The sequence below is a fragment of the Molothrus aeneus genome, chromosome 16, assembly GCF_037042795.1.
Source record: "Molothrus aeneus isolate 106 chromosome 16, BPBGC_Maene_1.0, whole genome shotgun sequence".
NCBI classification, from domain to species: domain Eukaryota; kingdom Metazoa; phylum Chordata; class Aves; order Passeriformes; family Icteridae; genus Molothrus; species Molothrus aeneus.
Window position 1 is genome coordinate 11112019 of NC_089661.1, and position 19804 is coordinate 11131822.

Genomic DNA, 19804 nt, shown 5'->3' on the forward strand with positions numbered 1-19804 from the left:
GCTGATGAATCCTAAACATCTGCTCCTAAATTAATTTCTGTAGTCTCTTAATAAGCAAAAACTTGTGTATTTCTTGAGTATCTCGTGTATTACTTTTTCCAAGTGAAAGCAATCTAGTGGTACAAACCCAGCTGTGCAGACTGCCATGGCAACAAATCTGAAGTGTGAAATGTTTCCTCTGTTGAATTCCTTAAGTTTTCCATTATATATCAAAACACTTTGACATATGCTGACTACATTCTTTTTCTATCAGGAGAGCAGAGGATCTATTATCTCCTTTGTCACCCTACTTTCTTCCCACCAAATCCTTCCCTCACCTTGAAATTCCATGTGATTTTCTTCTATTCCTTCCTTCTAAGGAACTGGCACTTTTTAATTACATCTGCAAGAATTGTCAAAAACATTCACAGTCTGCAGCAGGCAGATTTTCCATATTATTACAAATCATGGCAGTAAAAGATTTTAAAACACAGGATTCACATCAGAGTATTTACGAATTAAGTATAAAAACATACTCTAAAAAACCCATTCTATCAAAAGTTCTTTAAAGCAAGATTAATAACCAGAAGTGAATCCTTTTTATCCAGTTTAAAAAGTACTTGCATGCTTTTTCCCCTTTTCTTAAATACATTATCCCAGAGGTACTGCACTGGCACGGATAAGCTCAGCTTGGTCAGTGGCAGGGCTACCTTGGGGTCTGCTGGAATTGGATCTGTTGGACATGGAGAAGCTTCTGGCAGCTTCTCCCAGAAGCCACCCCTGTAGCCCCTCCCTGCCTCTGCTATCCAAACCTTGCCTTGCAAACCCAGTACAATTACTGATTACAAACTGAATTGAAAAGCCTAATTTTAGCCTCCCCAAATTTGCAAATTAAAGCTAAAATTTATCTTGAAATCAGTAGAATTTCTGCACTGTTTCTTATCTCCAAAACCTTTAAAAGGTCATTCTGAAATGAATTCTGGAATTGGTTGATCAAAGCTGTTTAGAAACTCCATCTGGTGGTCACTGGCAGAATGTTCTTGCAGTAGTTCCCAAAAGCAGTAAGACCAGCAAAATTAGTTAGATTTAAATTAATCTTTAGGGAGAAAAAAAATCAGTCTGAGTTTCTGGTTAAACACAGATCTGTACAGCTGGTCCTGCCTGCAGGCAGTGAGGGTATTGCTACAAGTACTTAAAGGAAACAAAATTAACCTCAACTTGGACAACCAACTGCTGCTGTGAGGGAGAGGCAGGTCAGAGATACTTCTGTTGCAAGAAACAAATCTCAACAAGGGTTAATTTTGGTTTTGAACCTAATAGAAGGATATTTAACCAGTTTACTAGGTCTGACTATTCACAAAGAAGTAATATTTATTAAAAAGCACATGTTCCTTGTATTGTTTCATGAAACATCTGTTATTAGTCATTGTGGTTGACAAGATGCTCAAAGACCAAAGGAATTGCCATTCCCATTCAGCTCCAGAGCATTGTAATTCTTTCTAATTAAGTATGGTTTCACTAGTTCACAATGAAATAGATTTCTAAATTAATTAACAGAGAACTCTGATATTTTTCAGGTCCAGTCTATGTGCAATTAAATAACCATTTAGCACCTGCAATACTATGCAGAGACCAGCTCTCTTATTGAAACTTGCTATTAGAAAAAGCTTTTTCCCACCCTTTAGTAGAATATTATTTTGAAAAACAGGCAATTTTTGAGCTCTTGTAGCTGAGTTACACAGATGATTTACCTGTATTGAGGAATTTATTTTGAGATTGATAGAAACATTACTGTATAGCAATAATAATAAAACACTGTTTATAAAACAACTTACATTACAAACAGTGCTCAAATAAGGCAGTAATAAAACCACTAATAGTGAACCACAGGCAAAGAACCCTGAGATGAGAAGGCAGCAATCACACTAAGCATGGCTGTTCTAGGAAAAAAGGAAGAAATGTTGATTTACAACCAGCCTCTGAGGCGCAGATAATCATTAATAACCAGTGCTTATGGATAAACATCAGCAACCTGGGCTCTGTAACCCCATCCAAGCAGAGAGAGTAACACCATCAAATTTTACAAATTCACATGGCTCCATGTACCTTATAAATAAGCATAAGCATCTGAATTCTATTTTAAAAACCACACTTAGGCAATCCCTTCCTAAACCAAACATGCAGGGAATATAATACAATAAAGCCATGTGAGGTTCTTTTGTTCTAAAATGAACCATAAACAAGATTCCTTTAACTTTGTTCCAACTAGCAACTCTTGGTTCTCTGTACAACTTCCCTCATGTTTTGGGGTTTGGTGGGTTTGGGTTTTTTGGAGGAGGGGTGTCCTTTTTAATGTCAAAGGCCTCATGTTCTACAATGTTTTAATCAAGGCCACAAATTTGCTTGCTGTCAAGTAAGACTAAACATATATAAAATTAACAGCAAGGCCTTTCACAAGAACAGTTTTACAGTGTGACTGGTAACTGTGCATCAATGTAGCAAAAGCCTTAGAACAGATATTCCTCTCAAAAATTAGGGGTTCCCCCCCCCAGGAATTTGGAGGTATTGCATTAATATAAGTGACTTTAGTGTCTTAAAATGCCACAAAGTGCTTCCAATATTTAAGCTCAGATGAATAGAGTCAAAGTAATCTTTGACTAACACAGTGGCTTATATCCCACACTCAAGATATTTTTTTCTTACACAACAACAACAGAGGAAAAATTAAGGTGGAAATATATGACAGTTGATGAAAAACATCTTAGAAACAAAATTGCAGCGTATTGCCTGATTCAAAATTCCAGTAACAAAGCAACTGCTTTTCATCATAATACACTGGGGTATAGGCAATAACAGTCATTTAATATTCCAAAACAATCCTATCATTCTACAAAGGGATGGTTTTCTTAATAACATTACATCCAAAAGGCAAGGAAAGATACGTTAACTGAGAGAAGAAGACAACAGTGTGGTCTGAAAATAAACTTTGGGCTCCTCATGCAGGATTAGCTCCCAAAGAATAATCAGTGCCCCAGAGAATCCAGTCCAGTCCTTGGACTGACTGCAGGCTGCTGCAGCCTCTGCTCTGTCATCTGTGGTCACCCTGGGGCTCTCTGATGCAGCACCAAGCAAACACGAGCTCTAAAGCTCAACTGAGCATTGCAGCTCTTTGCTGAACAGCTGATCAGGACTGGTCAGAAGGACGATGAGCAAGACAGGGTCACCATCTCCACAATACTTCACAGGATGGATCTGCCTGAAGCCAGAGACTAAAAAGACTGAAATCTCCATGGCTGCAGCATCTCACAAGCCAGACACACTGAACAGTGCTTGTTAGACAAGATGGAGAAGTTTCTCTTGAGCCTTTACTTCAAATTAAGCCTACTGTCAGGGATGTGTGCTCTGCTAAACACATCAGTAATATGGGTCAATTAAGAGAAATTATTGGTGTTAGAAAAAAAAAGTAATTCACATCTGCTTTCTTTATAGCAACATCTGTCACTCAGTACTGGAGACATTTATTTTGCCATATGAACAGTTGTGTTCAAAAATAAACCTGAGTTTTGCCCACCACAGCACACTGTAGGAGGTTAGTGGCTGTACATGTATCCCTAAATATTGCCACAGCATCTCACAAATATTTCACTTCTGTAACTTCACCTTTTCTGTCTCCATCATTATCACACATCAACCTTTTCCACTGACAGCAAGTAAATTAATACATGCTAAGAAATTTCACCAAAAAATCATGAATCCATAAATCCATAAATATAAATAGTTATGACATTATGTATCATCCCAAACACAATCACTTAACCATTTTCTGGAGCTTTGTGAAACCTTTACACAACTGAGCACTAGTCTGCTTGCCACTAGTCTCATATGACTTGCACCCTGTGACCATTTAAGCAAATTAAACAAACTGGTTTATTGTTTTTTCTAAGGAAAGATGCAACTGGTCACATAACAGCAATATTTTGCTTTTCTTTTACTAACACATTAACTGTGACAGTAACAGCACAGCAAGCTGCTGCTGAAACTCCACCTGGGAACTCTTAACATACCTCAAAAATTCTTTTGTTTCTGTAGATGAGGCAGAATTGCAGCTATCGAGATGGGAATCAGTAAAGTCTAAACAAAATAAAGAATATATTTGGGAAACTTTTATTTTCTAACCTCTATTTCTCCTCTGGCTTTTAACTTATTCTATCACCTTGGAAATTCTTCAGTAGCCAAGTTTCTCCACCTGTAAAATGTGATGTAAAATGTGATGCTTTCTGATGTATGAGTCTCTCAAGCTGTGTACAATTCTGACATTGTGTTGTGTTATGTGCACCTGATTCCAAGTAGGAAACATGTTCTTGCTCCCTAAATACCACTGAATAATGATGTTTAATACAGGTTTCAGACAAGTATGAACTAATGTCTGTAAAGGTGAACGCATTTTAAAGATGGGAGCTTGCTCTCTGATTACTTTTTCAAGATGGAAGGTGTAAGAAATAGCTTCTCTCTTTTCCCTTTTCCGGTTCTATTTATACGATTTTGTCTTAGTGGATAAGTTCCCTTGGAGCTGTGCTTATCCAGCCCATGCATTGTCAGAGCTGAAGTTACTGAGTAACAGGAAACATGGCCTCAGCTCTGCTGTGTCAGGGCTTATCTCTGCACAGGATTTACTCCTTGCTCACCGACTGCTCATTACCTCAGAGTCACTGAAACCTTTGTCAAGAGTGCTTTGAATATTCCTCACATTCATCCACTCATTGATTTGCCTCTCTTTTACTAATAAACACCAAGGGCACAGCCAGATATCCTTGCGTACACCCACCCAAGGCAAATTCAAAAAGATATAAACCCCCAGTTGCTCCTGGCCCTCAGCCAATAAATAATTTTAGTTCCCCCCCAGCCTGCCCCCAGCAGAGCCCAGGGTTATCAATAATGGGCCTATTCAAAGCACTTCAGTGGAAAGTACAGCAAAAAAATCATGTTGAAGCTGTTCAGCATTGCCTTGAGTGCACAAGTGATCCATTCTGGAAGCTAAAAAGTTAAGTTGATGATCAAAACCTTCCTGAAATTTTTCAGCAATTTCAAAAACAATCTTTTCACTATGCCTACATAGTTTGCTGTGCTCTCTGCACAGCCCTGAGTCCTAGAAAGAATAAGGTGACACTTGAAATTTGCATCTTTACTGAAAAACCAACAGAAAAATAAAAGAATCATCTGATTTGCATGGAATGACAATGCATCAATGCATATTTTTTCTTTACCATTCTCAACTATAAGAATTAATTGTCAGAATGAGCCTGGATGAGGGAACAGCTCACAGGGAAATTTACATACAAAACACCTGCACTACACTGCCCCTTTGCCCAAGGTTTTCTGTAACAGTTTGGAGGAACTGTAAATAAAAGGGAAACAATAAACGACTTACCTACTCCAACAGACTGCTACATATGATGATCAAAACCAAAGGCTCTGTGTGAATTACAGTATTCTGAATAAAGCTCACTGGAAATCAGATTTCACAGAGCCCCTGAACTACTGAAGAACTGCTTGAGAGAATAGTTGCCTCACAAAAAATGTGAACCTTCAACCTGAAATGTTTCTGAGCTACTGCTGGAACCCAAGACCCTCCATCCAGTCTACCTCTAATCTCGAGGAAGTATCTGGAGCAGTAGTGCTAACCTTCAGCTCAAAATGTAGACCAAGTGCTAAAATATCTTCTCCAGGTAATCCACAACTCTGATTTTGAAATTCAGACTCATACACATTTGTCTCATCTCATTTGTTTCAAGTGTTTTGGCAGGTTCCATGTGTTTTTCAATGAGCCTTGTTAAAGTGCAACAAGTGGGAAGCCAAGAAACCAGAGTGCTGATGAACTGGTCACAAACTACCCTCTCAACCCACAAAAGCCACTGCAGGTTACTGAAAGTTTACAACAGAAATGCCCTTCCCCATGAGCTGGTATAGGAAAACATGAAGCTACTCATACATCCCAGCCAGACAGGCTGCACTAAAAAAAGCCATGAGCCAACCCTTTCTGCTTATTTATATCTGAGGTTTTAAGAACACTACTCAACACAGTCACTGACTGATGCTGAGCCAGACCCAAAACATCCTTCATACTCCAAGTCTTGTCTTTTAACACCTCATGGTCATTGCAGAGAATCTGGAAAAATAATTTATTGCATGTACACAGTAACAGGAGTATTCCAAGAGCCAGAGCCCTTGGAAAAATAGAAATACACCTATTTTAAGCAGGGATCTTAAGGTTTGACGTGCCTTGCTTTGTGTGGAGATTTTGTTGTATTAAGCAAAGGGCGTGGTGTGGTATTTATTGCACAGGCTTTTCCTTTTCTAGACCTCTAGCACTTCACACAGCGCACGGGGAAAAAATGCAATTGCAAAGGCTGGCCAGTGAGCGTAGGATTACTTCATGAACAGGAAAAAAAAATCCACTGGATGGCCTCACATACTTAGAAATGGCAGGGACAAACACTACTTTTCTGTTCTAAAATATCTCATTGCAGAGGAGAATCTGAACTTTAAAGTCACATGATGATGAAACCATAGGTTTGCTAAACATGCAACGTTTATGGTTTGAATGACTTCAGCCAAGTTCCTGTTTCCCCTACAGAACTGCAGTTTTTAGTCAGCAAGCGCCTGGATTCTACACCGTGATGTACAGCAGCTGAAGAAGTTACTGTAATATACACACTCTGCTTTCTACAGAAATAGAAAGGGCTATAAGCTCCAAACAATAATTGTGTTTCATCTGCCATTTCTCAGTGAAAGGTTCAGCCTGTTGTTTCTGTGGAACAATTCCTTGAAAAGGTAAGTGCTTTATATTACTTTAAATATGCAATGTTTTATTCAAGAGGCTCAAACAGTGAAGCTAAGGTTGCTAGTTTTAAATTGAAAGTTGTTAGTTTTCCCTTTTTTAGTAACATTTGAAGTGCACAAAGTAAAATACTGTATCTGGGAGAGGTCCTACGAAAGCAGAAATGTATAATGAAGCTGAAATTTGTGATAAAACTGAGCATTAAGTAGAGAAAATGTGAAGACTGTTTTCCAGTAAGTACTTCACTCCCGCTGAACCAATGGGAGGTGGATGATGAAATACTGTCCAGTTGTGTGGACAAACGACTCCAACCATTGCCTAAAACCAGTCTTTTAAAGGATGGACATTGTCAGATGATCTTAACCCACTACAGGCATTGTATAGGACAGGAAACAGTTCAGGGATTATGTTTAAGGCACTGTTAGCTCCTTTATATTCTAGAAAAGTAAAAACAAAAGCTTTCGGTTTCTCAGGAACTGCTACTTTTCCACAAGTTAAGGGTAGGATTTCTTGAGTCTTTACGACTTCAAATACTTGCCCAAGAGCAGGAACTGAGCTCTTAGAAGAAAGATGAACATAGTATTTTATATTTTGGTCTCATATACTGCAAGCTGCCCCTCATCTTTTAACTTGGCAGACATAATGTGAACAGACAGGACATCTCCTCTCCCCAGATCACGTGTTATCTAAAGTCACTGCAGGACATCCCTACCAACAGCAGAGCTTCACCAGCAATGTTATGTGTATTGCTTTATGACTGGAGGAAAGAATATTTTCCTTCTAAAGGCTGGTGAGAGAGTGCAGAAAGACTGCCCTACCAAACCTTTTATAGAGGAAGAGTTCTGGCTGCCGGGGAGAAACTCCCCTCTTTTAGGAGCTCTTCCTTCTAGACTTTAAATAAACACAAGTCTCCTTGAAACCTCCCCTTTTGCAAAAGCTAAACCTTGAAGTGGGGATGGGGAACCCAAACTCAATGGAATCTTAGGGACTAGGTTCCCTCAGCACTGAAAGTCCTTTCACAACTTGCTATTTTTAAACCGTTTTTTGAACACTGTGCTCACTGTGATGGAAGTGAAGGGGAATGTATTCACTGTGCTTCAGAAAGTGAAAATCAAACATATTTGCTTTAACTGGTGAATTATAGGGAGGAAAAAGGGATGGAAAGAGGAAAAAAAAAAACAATAAAAAAGTGAGGCCACATGACATTAAGGAGGGATTTGTGATATGACTGATAGCAAATTAAAGTAAGAGGGACCTGAGATAAAGGGACAAAATACTGGAGCATGACAACACAGAGATAAACCAAGCAGCATATTGCAAATTTTCCTCAGTAACGAATCACAAAACAAACAGAAATAGACCTGGCTTCTGCCATAGTTACCATGACTAAATGGAAATTAAAAAGTCAGTTTATGTCATAGTATGTTGCAAGAGAGAAAAAAAAAAATCATTTGGGTCTTGAGGTGTTTGCACTGTAAGCTGACAGATTCCAGTAAAGAGTTGAGGGCTTGTCTGCTGTTGTCTCACCCTCCACCCACACCACAGCAGAACATAAACATTACGTGCATTTTGAGGAAAAAAAAAAAAAGAATGTCTCTGTAGTAAATCCAAGAACCAGACAAGAACTGAGGGAATACAAGATCTTCTCACAGCAGAGGAAAATGACATAATAAATCCCCTATATTTTTTTATGATGGAAACTCTAAGTATTTTGAAAAAAAAAATGTGGCCACCTGTATGAATATTCTGAAATAAAACATCATGTGAGAAATGAGCCACCCTCTGCTGCTCCCATGGAACATATATTTTTATTATAAATTAAATTAATACTACCAGTAGTCTGAAAAAAATTACAAACATTAATACTACTACAGCAGAAGTAGTGAGCTCCTTCATCCCATTGTTATTCTAAGCATGAACTGGATGCTCTGGGAATGTTTTAAAAGGGGAAAGATAATTTCTGAGCTGCTTTACATGATAGATGAGCACCTTACAGTCACAGGAATCTCTAAAGCTACTCATAGTGATGTAAACAAACAAACAAACAAAAAAACCAGAGAGGTTGTGCCATCTGGGACTGTTCCAATTCCATCAGTTGCAGAGGCTGCAGGGGAGTCAGGCTGTTCCGGTGGGGCCCAACTGAAAACCCTAAAGCAGCCACTTCACGAGGTGGTGAACAATGCATCTTGGAAAGTGGTATGTACCCTCAGATTTCACTGGAATCATTATGAAGAGACAAAATAATAAAAAGAAAAAAATCAGATTGTCAGGAAGTCAGAAATGTACAGGTGACCCTTTTAGAGGGAATATAGGTGTGATTCAGCTTGTAGGAAGAACTGGCCATGTCTGCCTGTCCCCCCTGCACAGGAGCCCTTCCTACCACAACCTGAGCTCCAAATTGCCATTTGCTCTTTTTAATAGAGAGACACCAGAACCAAATATGAAAAGAGTCCCTGACATTATCACTGTGATTCTTTTAAGCTTCTAGGAATAATTTAAGGGGGAAAGTTAATAACTACAGCATTGACTTTAATCTTATTTGCCAAACTAAAAATATTTCAGAATTGGCTACAAACCGCTAGGAGATATTTCTTCTTCTGTAATAAACAGTTTATTGAATTCAAAAAAAGATTTATACTCACACTGACTAGCCACAGCAAAGCTGCAAACAGCTTGCTCTTTTGGTAAAATTTTGTTTGTGTGGGAATCCCAAGGTGATTGCCTTTAAAACAGCACAGCTAAAAATTTTTCCTTAGCTCAGTATTCTGATATATATCACTGATTATAATTATAAATATTTAGTTGCACTGTTATTTCCCCGAAGTGAGCATATTAATTCTAGTCTAAAGAGATACCTTTTGTTCAGTTTAAACCTTTCCTCAGATGAGGTAATTTACAAGACATACACTTAGGTGAACATAATAATATTTAGATGGAGAGGAAGCATCAATGTTCATTATTTCACAATAATGTTATGTCTGTGGTTGCAACTGAAACTGTTTCAGGCACCCATCCTGACAGCAAATGAGAGCAAAACACATCCTCAGCCTCTGCTTAACACTGCTGGGCTGTCATAACACACCACAATGTGCAAGCAGGTGGCTACAGGAAGAGAAACCAAGGTGCTGCACTTGCTTGCACAGTAAGCTGCAGTTACTGGAATATGCTGCATTAAGCCTTACTTTGTTTTAAATGCCCAAAGAGTATTTAAATAAAATTTAAAATGCATTGCTATGGTCATAATTGAACCCAGCATCAGTACCAAGGCCAGGTCCTGAGCACATTTATCCAAGTTTTGGTATCTTTTTTCCCTGCTGTAATTTGACATTAAGGCCATATGATTTCCTGTGAAACCCCAAACTATGGCCTTTGCTTCCTCTGCAATGATGTTACCAAAAAAGTTGAATGTTGCTAAATTATTCTGAGGTTCTCTGCAAAGACAGTGAGCACAGTTAGTTGGCCCATAGAAGTTGTTGAGAAGATAATGGAGATGTTCACATTACCAGAACTTTTTCCAGAATTCTTCCATTCAGCCCTGCAAAAGGCCTGATGGAATTTGCAGGTAACACTAGAGGCTCTGGTGGAACAGCTCTAAATGTAAGTATTTCCTGATCTTGAATCTACAGTGTGGGATGATAACAGACCTTCTCAGATGCTGAAGTGGCCACAATCCTTCACCAGATTAAGCTCCAAATCTCTCTCCTAACAAAAGATCAAAATTTGGCTTACATTTTCCTTCATCCTTGAGACTCTTCCCAATTATTAAGGAAGACATGAACTGCAGAAGTTAAAGTTTCACACACAAGAATTTCTCATTTCTAATAAACTATTTTTAAGCTTGAAAATTATGTTGACTCTTAACTTGCTTCAGAGACTTGTGCCTGTTTTGCCCATCAGTTCTTTCCTACATGGTGCACCCCAGCTCAGAGGCTGGCACAGAGTCTGACCAGCCAACCTGCAAGACCACCTGTAACACAAAACATCTTCCCTGGGTGCATCAGTCCTTCCTGTAGTGCAATCTCTCAGAAAATAACTTTTTCTACAAAGGAAGAAACTCTGTCTTTAAAAAGGAATAAAGAACACTGCTAAATCAAAACATAACTCCACGCTTTTCTATAAATGAAATTATAATTATATAAGATTACATACACATTTAATCAAAGCCACTTTGATAAGTCAACTTTTCTAATTAAAACCAGTATTAGAATTCCAATTTTGAGGAGAGATTAGAAACATCAGAAATGTGAAGTAGTGTCAGAGGTAACAACCATAAATTAACTGTCAAACAGTATTAAGACACTGATTTATCTATAATGAGCACTGCTTAAAAACATTAATGCATCTCTATGAATTTTTACCAATTTAACATTACTTTCATTTTAAGAGTTAACATCACTAGAATCCCCCTATGGAAAAGGCATTATGGACAACTAAGTATGCAGTTTCTTGCCACTGTGACTTATAGAAACTTCTGTAGGGAGAACTCCATGGTCCTGTCTTTGCCAGCTTGTTCAGACCAGCTTTAGGTAAAACAGAACAAAGTAAAAACACCAAAGTCTAACACAAAATTGGAATATTTGTGAATAAATTTTTTTTTTCCCCAGAAAACACTCTATACAGTAAAAATGCCTATTTTTTTAACTTTCTCCAGTGCTGAGGAACATCTTTAATCAGACGTTCCAAATGAATGAGGAATAGTGGGTTCATTATCTCATGTTTAAATATATTTAATCTTTGCAACTAAAAAAGGTATGTTATTTTCTGTATCAATCAGTACAAGGTGCACAGAAATTTCCTCTTAGAAGTTGAGCTAATTATGCTTTTAGGTGATCTGGAAAATGCATATATCCATATCCATTACAGTTTTTCACAAGTACATACGATGTTCTCATAAAAGCTTTTTGGCTTAAAAGAAAAGGAGACACCAAGCATTTATACAGTAACAAAATCATTGTATCAACATATCACAGAGTCATTACAGCTAACAGCCTAACCATATTACTCTCAAAATTCCCTATTTCCAGGAATTTATAATGCAGCTGTAACAAATGGCCCTTGCTAAAACTTTATCAACAGGCTTATAAGGCACCAGTAATTGTTTTCTCAAAGTTGAGCATGCAGAAAAGCATTATTTTTTGCTGTTTTATGCAACAGCTACATCTAAGAAATGACAGCGTTATTAATGTATACAGATATTTTGGTATAAAAGCAGTTTGTTCACAACAGTTCTTAAACACTCTCATTAATTTTATACAGGCTCCTCAGCACAGACTGCAGCTATGAAAGGCTTTTTTTCAGAACAGAAAGGAAGCAAAACTAAAACAAAGAAAGGAATGTGGCTCATGCCTCATATTGTGATTATCTTTGCATTTTCCTCAGTATGTGGTGTGAGACTGCAGCTGGGTTCAAATGATACAAAATTCCCACCCTTGTGACAGGACAGTGGAGCTTTTTGTGGCTGGAGCTGCTGCCCACACACTGGACTGCCCTGCAAACTGCCTTGGCCTTTTTTGGCGAGATGGGGAGGAAAAGCAGCTCCACCTAAACAGAGCCAGCTCCTTCCTCACCCACTGAACAGCCAATATTCCATATATTCCACAGGCAACATGAGTGGGCTGGATCCTGGCTGTCCACAAAGCTGAGCTGTACCAAGTGAGGAAAAGCAGGGAGTGGTAAGAGCAAAAACCACATCAAAAATAAAAAGGCAGATTTCTCTGGTTAAAAATAATTTCAAGCTAACTTGGGTAATAACACAGGAGCGTAAAATCCACCAAGAAATTACTGCATTTAGTCTGAACAAATGGTTCATACACCTGACTGCACATAATATATTCAATGCAAAAACAGGCATTAAAACTGTAATTTAAAACTTGTTTCACCTTCCTTTTCCAGTTCAGTTTCAAACACCGTTGAACAGAAAATAAGCACAGTGTGGAAAGCAGGATGACTTCTCACAACATGACGTGGATCAGCTACCCAAGCAAGAGCCAGATTTTCAATTCCCCAGAAGAAATTGAAGCTGTCATAACTTCTCAAAACATCATATCCAGAGTTATGCACTGTTACATTGCCCTTTTTGTACCCACTGGATTAATAGCTGGCATATGTATTTTGATAATTTTCATAAAGAATCATTTGCAGAACAAAAGAGCAAGCTTGGACTTACTTCTACACTTTCTATACTTCACCCTCAGCAATATCATAATGATTTTTTTCTCCTTTACTGTCATTAGTAGACCTGACTATTTAACAGCAACCCACCTTGCCTGTAGCATACTGTCATTTTTTTTCAACTTTGGTTATTTCAATTCTCAGTATGTTTTCATTTTGACACTTTTCACACTATTACTGGAGAGATTTCCACCATCAACTGCTCTCTGCAAAGCCACCCAAAGACCCATCTTGTGTGTTGGGCTTGTACTCTCATGCACCTTCTGTTTGTCCCTGACAGAGGCAGTGCTGGCTGGCGCTGATAATTACCACCTGGAAGTGCACTGCCAGTTGGATCCATTATTTGCATGGCCTGAATATGAGATTGTTAAATTCATCTTTGGGTTTGGAATCCCGTCATTACTCCAGATCCTCTGTTTTACTGTTCTGTGGGCTAAAGAAGCACCTGCAGGAGCTCCATCCTTGCAGCAGCACATCCGCGCCTACCCCGCCGTGTACACGATCAGCGCGACAATGTTTGTCTGCCGCCTGTTTTATAACGTCATGATTCTCTTCAGGACAGCACTGAAACTGCAGAGGAGCATGGGAACAACAAAGAATGAGCTTGTGATGAACATTGCAGAAATAGTGCTGTTCTGTGAGAGCTGTGCTAGTTTGGTAGTTATACTATTTTTTCATAAACCGTGCAAGGATGAAGTATTTAAAGTCATCGAGAGGTGCCGAAGGAAAACCCCTGCCAACAATCACCTTGAAATACCAGAATCAGCCCCGGCCATTCAAAGTGGGTCTCAGTAATACCTGCTCTTCTAAACAACTGTCAATGCACTTTGCTTTTTAGCTTGAGGGCTTTGTTTTGGTTTTTTACTTCTTAAAAAAAAGGGCAATTGTTCCTTCTTTAGAACTCAAACTTGGCCTATCTTACAGATAGCAGTACTGGAAGTAAAAAGATGGTCAGTTCTAGCACTTACAGTGGAATCTGTAAGAAAACTTCCAGGGTCTGGGGCTGTTTGGGTTTTTTTTTTCATATATACATGTATATTAAAATAATCTACTTCTCTGCAAGCCATTGCTTCAAAGTCAGGTGGAAAGATGAGTACTGTTGCCATAGAACTGTGCTTCTGCAATATCAATGCCCTAGCAGAGCTGCAAACAAAAATGTGGCAGGAAGCAACTTTGAATAAAGGTCAAAATCTCTAGTCAGAGCATTTTCTCAGGTGTGCTTCCTCCTTTGACTTCTTACCCGTCAAACTATGTATTTCTATAACACTGGTACATATAATTCTAGTGGCAGCAGCAGTGAAGTTTTTGTCTGAATTCCTGTGCCAAAAAAAGAGAAAGAAATCAAATTAACAGAAACATGGGTCCATAAAGGAAAGCTTTGGGTCCTTTGTGAGGCACTGAACTGGAAAGATCAATAGGATGGCTAATTAAAACTTTGTGCAAGAATGAAAGCTTTTTGTTAATGTACTCTCAGCTTCACTTTGCATTTAGACTTACAGCAATGATTGACTTAAGCCATTCCTGATGAGTTCATTCAGAAGTACAAAGTCATTGGAAGAGCCACATTTTCAGTAATACACAAAGTGAAAAACAGAGAAAAGCCAGCTCAGAACAGCAGAACTAAGGTGTATTTTTAATAAGGCAAACAAAACCCAAGCCCCAGTTCCTAACTGGAATCAAGGCTCTGCTAGAGACAAGCATTGTACATTTAGATGACAGTTGATGGGTAAATGGTGCAAAAAGAGGAAAAAATCTGAATTAGAATAAAACAGTTGTGGTGCAGGAGTTTGGATGAAGCCCTGCAGGATCAGTAGCTGATGCAGGCTGAGATGTAGGTGCAAAGCTGTAAATGCTTGCTTTGAGCACACTATTACTGCCACCAAATCTGGCCAGGAGCCACCTTAGGCATTTGGCTTCGGCTTCATCTTCTGTTAAAAAAGTGGAGAGAACGGAAACAGGAAAAGCACAGAATTGTACTAAAACTTGGATAATGACGTAGACTCAGATGGCAAAGTTACAAAAATACAGCACTGTGATGAGAAAGTAACTTGAAGAGTTCTGAGAAAAGCTATTTTGATGCTTCAATCTGTGCCTTTGTATGAAACTCAGGTGCTAATGGAACTGAGGGGTTTTTTGCAGTTATATCCTTTGAAAGATCTTCCTGATGGGGTCTTCCAGATTTGTGTGGGGATCTGGTGCAAATCAGCATGGGCTGCCTAAGAGAGAACAGCAGGAACTGATTGATCAAGATGAACATCTTCCACAAGCCAACAGCCAAGTGCAGAAATGGAAGAACAATAATCATGCAGAATACAGATCAAGTATCTAGAGATACAGATCCAGTCTTGGACATCCAAATCCTGACAGGTATGGACCATGACTGCATCACATGCAAATAAAGGGCAACATGTAATCCAACTATGACTGTAAGGACCAACATTTCCACAAGATGTAAAAATCAGCTGGTAAGATGTCTGCATTACATTGTGTCAGCCTGTTCCCCTGTTCAATTTTGTTCTGCTGCCAGCACGAACAGATGGATAATTAAAGAACTCTACATATAAACAGATCATTATAGAACGTGGTCAGAAAGGAAGTAGGCAGATAAGAATCATCTCTTTGAACACAAGAGCCAATTTCATACTCGTGAAAGGAATTCTCAGATGGCATCAGAGGTTTTGTTTTGCACCTGAGAAGAGGGAGATTAAACAACACAGACCAAAGATCAGCATTGCAGAAAGAAGTCTGAAGAGATGAGTTGTAGGAGCTGTACATCACTGAAAAAGCTCACAGACTGAGTGAAAGAATATCTCGAAGATGCAAGCTGTTTATCCCAGCTCAGAAAGTCAGAGTTTCAGCTCCACTGTGGATGAGGAGGATATTTTGTAGTATGGGAATGATGTGCAAATGTTTCTACCTTACTTACAGCTTCCATACATTTTATATTTAAGGATAAAAGAATAAATATTGTGTTGTTTCTGAGTTGCTTTGAAAGGTGCCTAAAAGAAAACTGAGTCAGTAAAAGCTGGCTGGGACCTGGAAAGTGATGTGAGTGAATGCCAGTAACACACCTGTGAGTAGCCACAGGGTTGGGCAGGGCACACAGGTGCTTCATGATGCTCTCAGCAGGGTGCACAGCTAGAGCAGAGCCATACCCAAGTGTCACAGAGAAAAAAACCTGTAGGGACCTACTGTCAGATGTAGGATCTGAGAGTGAGCCCACCTTGGCAGAATGAACAACCGTGTGTGAGTCTGTGAGCAGTCCTGGGGAAAGCTCCTGGCAGCCATCTGTGAGATGTGAGTATGTGTACTCTGATCTCCTCCCTGTCCACGTGGAAAAAACCTGAGTATTTTCTGGATGGCTGGTTATATTGCCATGAAGAAATCTCTCTGTACAGTGAAAAGACTTTGCAACTGAATATGAGAAAACAAAGGTAAGCAGGAGGGAAGAGGTTGAAAAATGCAAAACAGTAACTCATATAGTTCAGAGTATAAATTTCAGCAATACATAAATGTTTTCATAGAATTAGTCTTGATAAAGTCTAAAGAGCTTACATTAAAGTTTAGGGCAATGAACATGTGGTCCTAGAGAAAATCTATTTGCATCCAGCTAGAATATGAAAGCAAACACCCCTATGTGCAACAGGGAAGGAACACAAGCAGTTTCCCAAAATCCTTCTAATACGATATGAGGGAGAAAAGAGCAGCTTTAGCTAAGATTAAAAGTAATATTTTTTAAATAATTAATAATCTAAAGAATATTTTTAAGAACAAAATAAAATCTCCATGCTCTGAGATTTTTTTCTCTTATGCAAGCAGCAGCTCGGTTGAACCCTCACTTCTCCCAGGCTTCACCCAGTTGTGAACAGTATGTTCCAGAAGAAACACAGCATATATTTTTATAGGCAGGCTGTCAAAATTAACTGAAGGGATCTACTGGAAAGTTCAAAGGAGAATATTTTACTTCTGTCTTGGTAATATTTGTATCTTTCCATGACTTTGGTCTTCATTTGAAAAAAACACTGTTCAGTAGACAAAGAGAAATTATCAGGCTGCTGAAATTAAATCTTGAATTTCTGAGCTGGTAACATGTTTTGGAAAAGAACTCAGGACTCATCATTACTGAACCAGCTGGCTCAAACTTGATCTGATCCCATTGCAAACGACATTTGAGCTAGAGACTGAACGTGCACACTTGAATAACAACTCGAGCTGCTGCATCCCTACACGTATTTCTAAGCCTGCCCTTAGTTACATTCTAATATTAAACTAACAGACACTGAAAGGGCTTCAGTATTCTTTATCTTGATTTTGAGGTAGCTGCAGAAAACTCAAGCAATTCAGCCAAAGTATTCTGTATAATGTGTCCACCATATGTTGCACAACAGATAAATTCACTAATGGATAGAATGAAAGAATGCATTTCACTTCCATGGTACAAAGCGTCCGGCAAAGGACTGCCACACTCAGCTTCTAAAATAAAAATCATTGATGTTTTGCAAAAATCTTTTAAAATAGCATTTGAATAGAGCCTGAAGTCCTATGATGGGGCTTTGAGCACTCTGGTTTAATGGAAGATGTCCCTGCTCATGGCAGAGGGCTTGGATCTAGATGATCTTTAAGATCCTTTCCAACCTGAACTATTCTAGGATTCTGTGATCTTTCACTAGACAATATTTTGTGGCCCAATTTAGTGGAATTTTTAGATTATCCCTTAAGAGTTTTGCAATATATGCTTTAAGAAAAATAAAAAGGCTTTACCAGAATAGTTTGAATGGGTTTGAATGGGTGTAGTCCCCGCAAAAGGAAAAGGCTGAACTTTTAAAAATTATTTTTAGTAAGAAAAATGCATTCTCAGAATTACTGGCAACTGGAAAGCCTAAATACACAAAATACACTCCATCCAAGCTTTTCTGAAGGCACAGAAACAATTAATTCCAGCTCAAACTAAGTTTGATTATTTGCAAGAAAGATTATTTGCTACTGAGGCTGGACAGGATAAGTATGAGGGTGCTCTAGAACAGTGTAATGGATGCTGATTTCATTCAGAGGTTGAAAAAGGTGAGAGAGGACTTGGACATCAGTCTACCTGGAAAATCTCAGGAACAGTACCACAGCACCTGTATTTCCTCTAGAGATAGTTCCAGAAGAGATTCTCTTCTGGAGAATCACAAATTTTATTTCTTTTGAAATGGTTTTATTACAGTGCAAGCATTCCAATACAATTTTAATTTCTGCTTCCTTCCCCTTCCATGCAATACAGTGCCTTACTCTTCAGCTTTCTATACCCTTGCCCTGATCTAATTTCTCCAGAACTCAACAGCTTCATACCCAAAACACTTCCACACTTCTGACAGAATCCAAGAGTCTCTTGCATCTTAGAGGGTTTATCCAGCTGGAGAGGCTGCCACAGAGCGCTGGCACAAGAGCTGGGATGCATCTCAATGCTGCTGTCTCCCCTACTCACACCTCCCACTTTCTTTCTCCTCAGCTGCCACCTTTAGCAGCACAGTAACAGGCACATATGTTGAAGTCTGCTAAATTACACAGAATAACTTCTATTATACCCCAGATTAAGCCTCTTGGTGCACTGAAGTACATCACAACTGCACCAGTGCTTCTGAAAGACTCTCTGGTGTTAGACATGTTTACTGAGATATTTACAGAGCTTTACACATTGACTGCTATCTAAAAACAAACCAGGAAAATTTTAAAGGCTGGATTACTGAGGTCTGACATAATACAAATGCTACTGCATCAGTTGCTTTCACAGATTTTCTCAGCAACATCACAGGAAGGTAAAACAGGTGGAGCTTTAAGACTCAACACTGTCACAACTGTGACCACGGATCATTAAGGCAGTCACTGTAAAGTCCTGGGGAATACTGACAGGGAAAGAGGAAAAGTACAATGTTCAGCAGCTGCTATACTTTGAAGTATTTTATGGAATATGGAAATTACAAACAGTGATCTTAAGATAGATTAATCAGTAACAATAATTTGACTACATAAACAAGGGTCTGAAAATGCTGGGATCTGTTTTAGGAAACAGGATTCAGAGGATTCGCACAATCATCTCACAAAGTATTTAGAGAAATACAGAACCCATTAATTACAATATAATAATATACAAAATTACTATCATACTAAATATGACCTCTCATGCTTCACAGTCCTTCACAGCACAGAAAACGGCTACCTCATAGGTCGTTTGAAAGAGAATTTCCTCACAGCTCTGGAAGTACAGCAAAGTGACAAATTTCTTACCATGAATTCAAAAAAGAAAATTATCATTCAGAATTATACATTTTATCTAGCTGATATTCACAGCTAGACAAGCAAGGACAGACAGACCAGCTGATTATCAAATCCAGGCCCCCATAATAACAAACAACGGACACCCAGAAGTGAACGTTACACATGAAGAAATTTAAAAAATCCTTCAGGCCCTTGCAACATCAGTGGAAGCTCTGAAGGACAGAACTAAGTACAGCAGAACCACATGATCAACAATCAACAATAAAGACTCTTTTTAATCCTGTTCTTTCATGACAGCAAAAAATTAAGACCTTCAAAGCTGGTATCACAAGATTTTTCCAACATTTACAATATTCTAGTCCTACAATGCAATCATATTTGTACACATCTCAAAGCAAAACACTTCAGGCTCTGTCCTCATCACCCTGTATTAAAACACTCCATTCCACACACAATGGAAATCTTCTGTTCAAAATAATTTTACCAGCACCAATCTGCGCAAACATTCTTTTGATTTAAATAATAGCTGATTCCAAAACTATTTACAAAGAGCCATCA

General features: G+C 38.7%; 1 protein-coding gene across 1 annotated transcript in view; it reads right to left on the bottom strand.

Annotated features, from left to right (window-relative positions):
- The window catches only part of C16H7orf50 (chromosome 16 C7orf50 homolog), a 120176-nt gene that overhangs the window by 81180 nt on the left and 19192 nt on the right, over nt 1-19804 (bottom strand). The window lies entirely within an intron of this gene.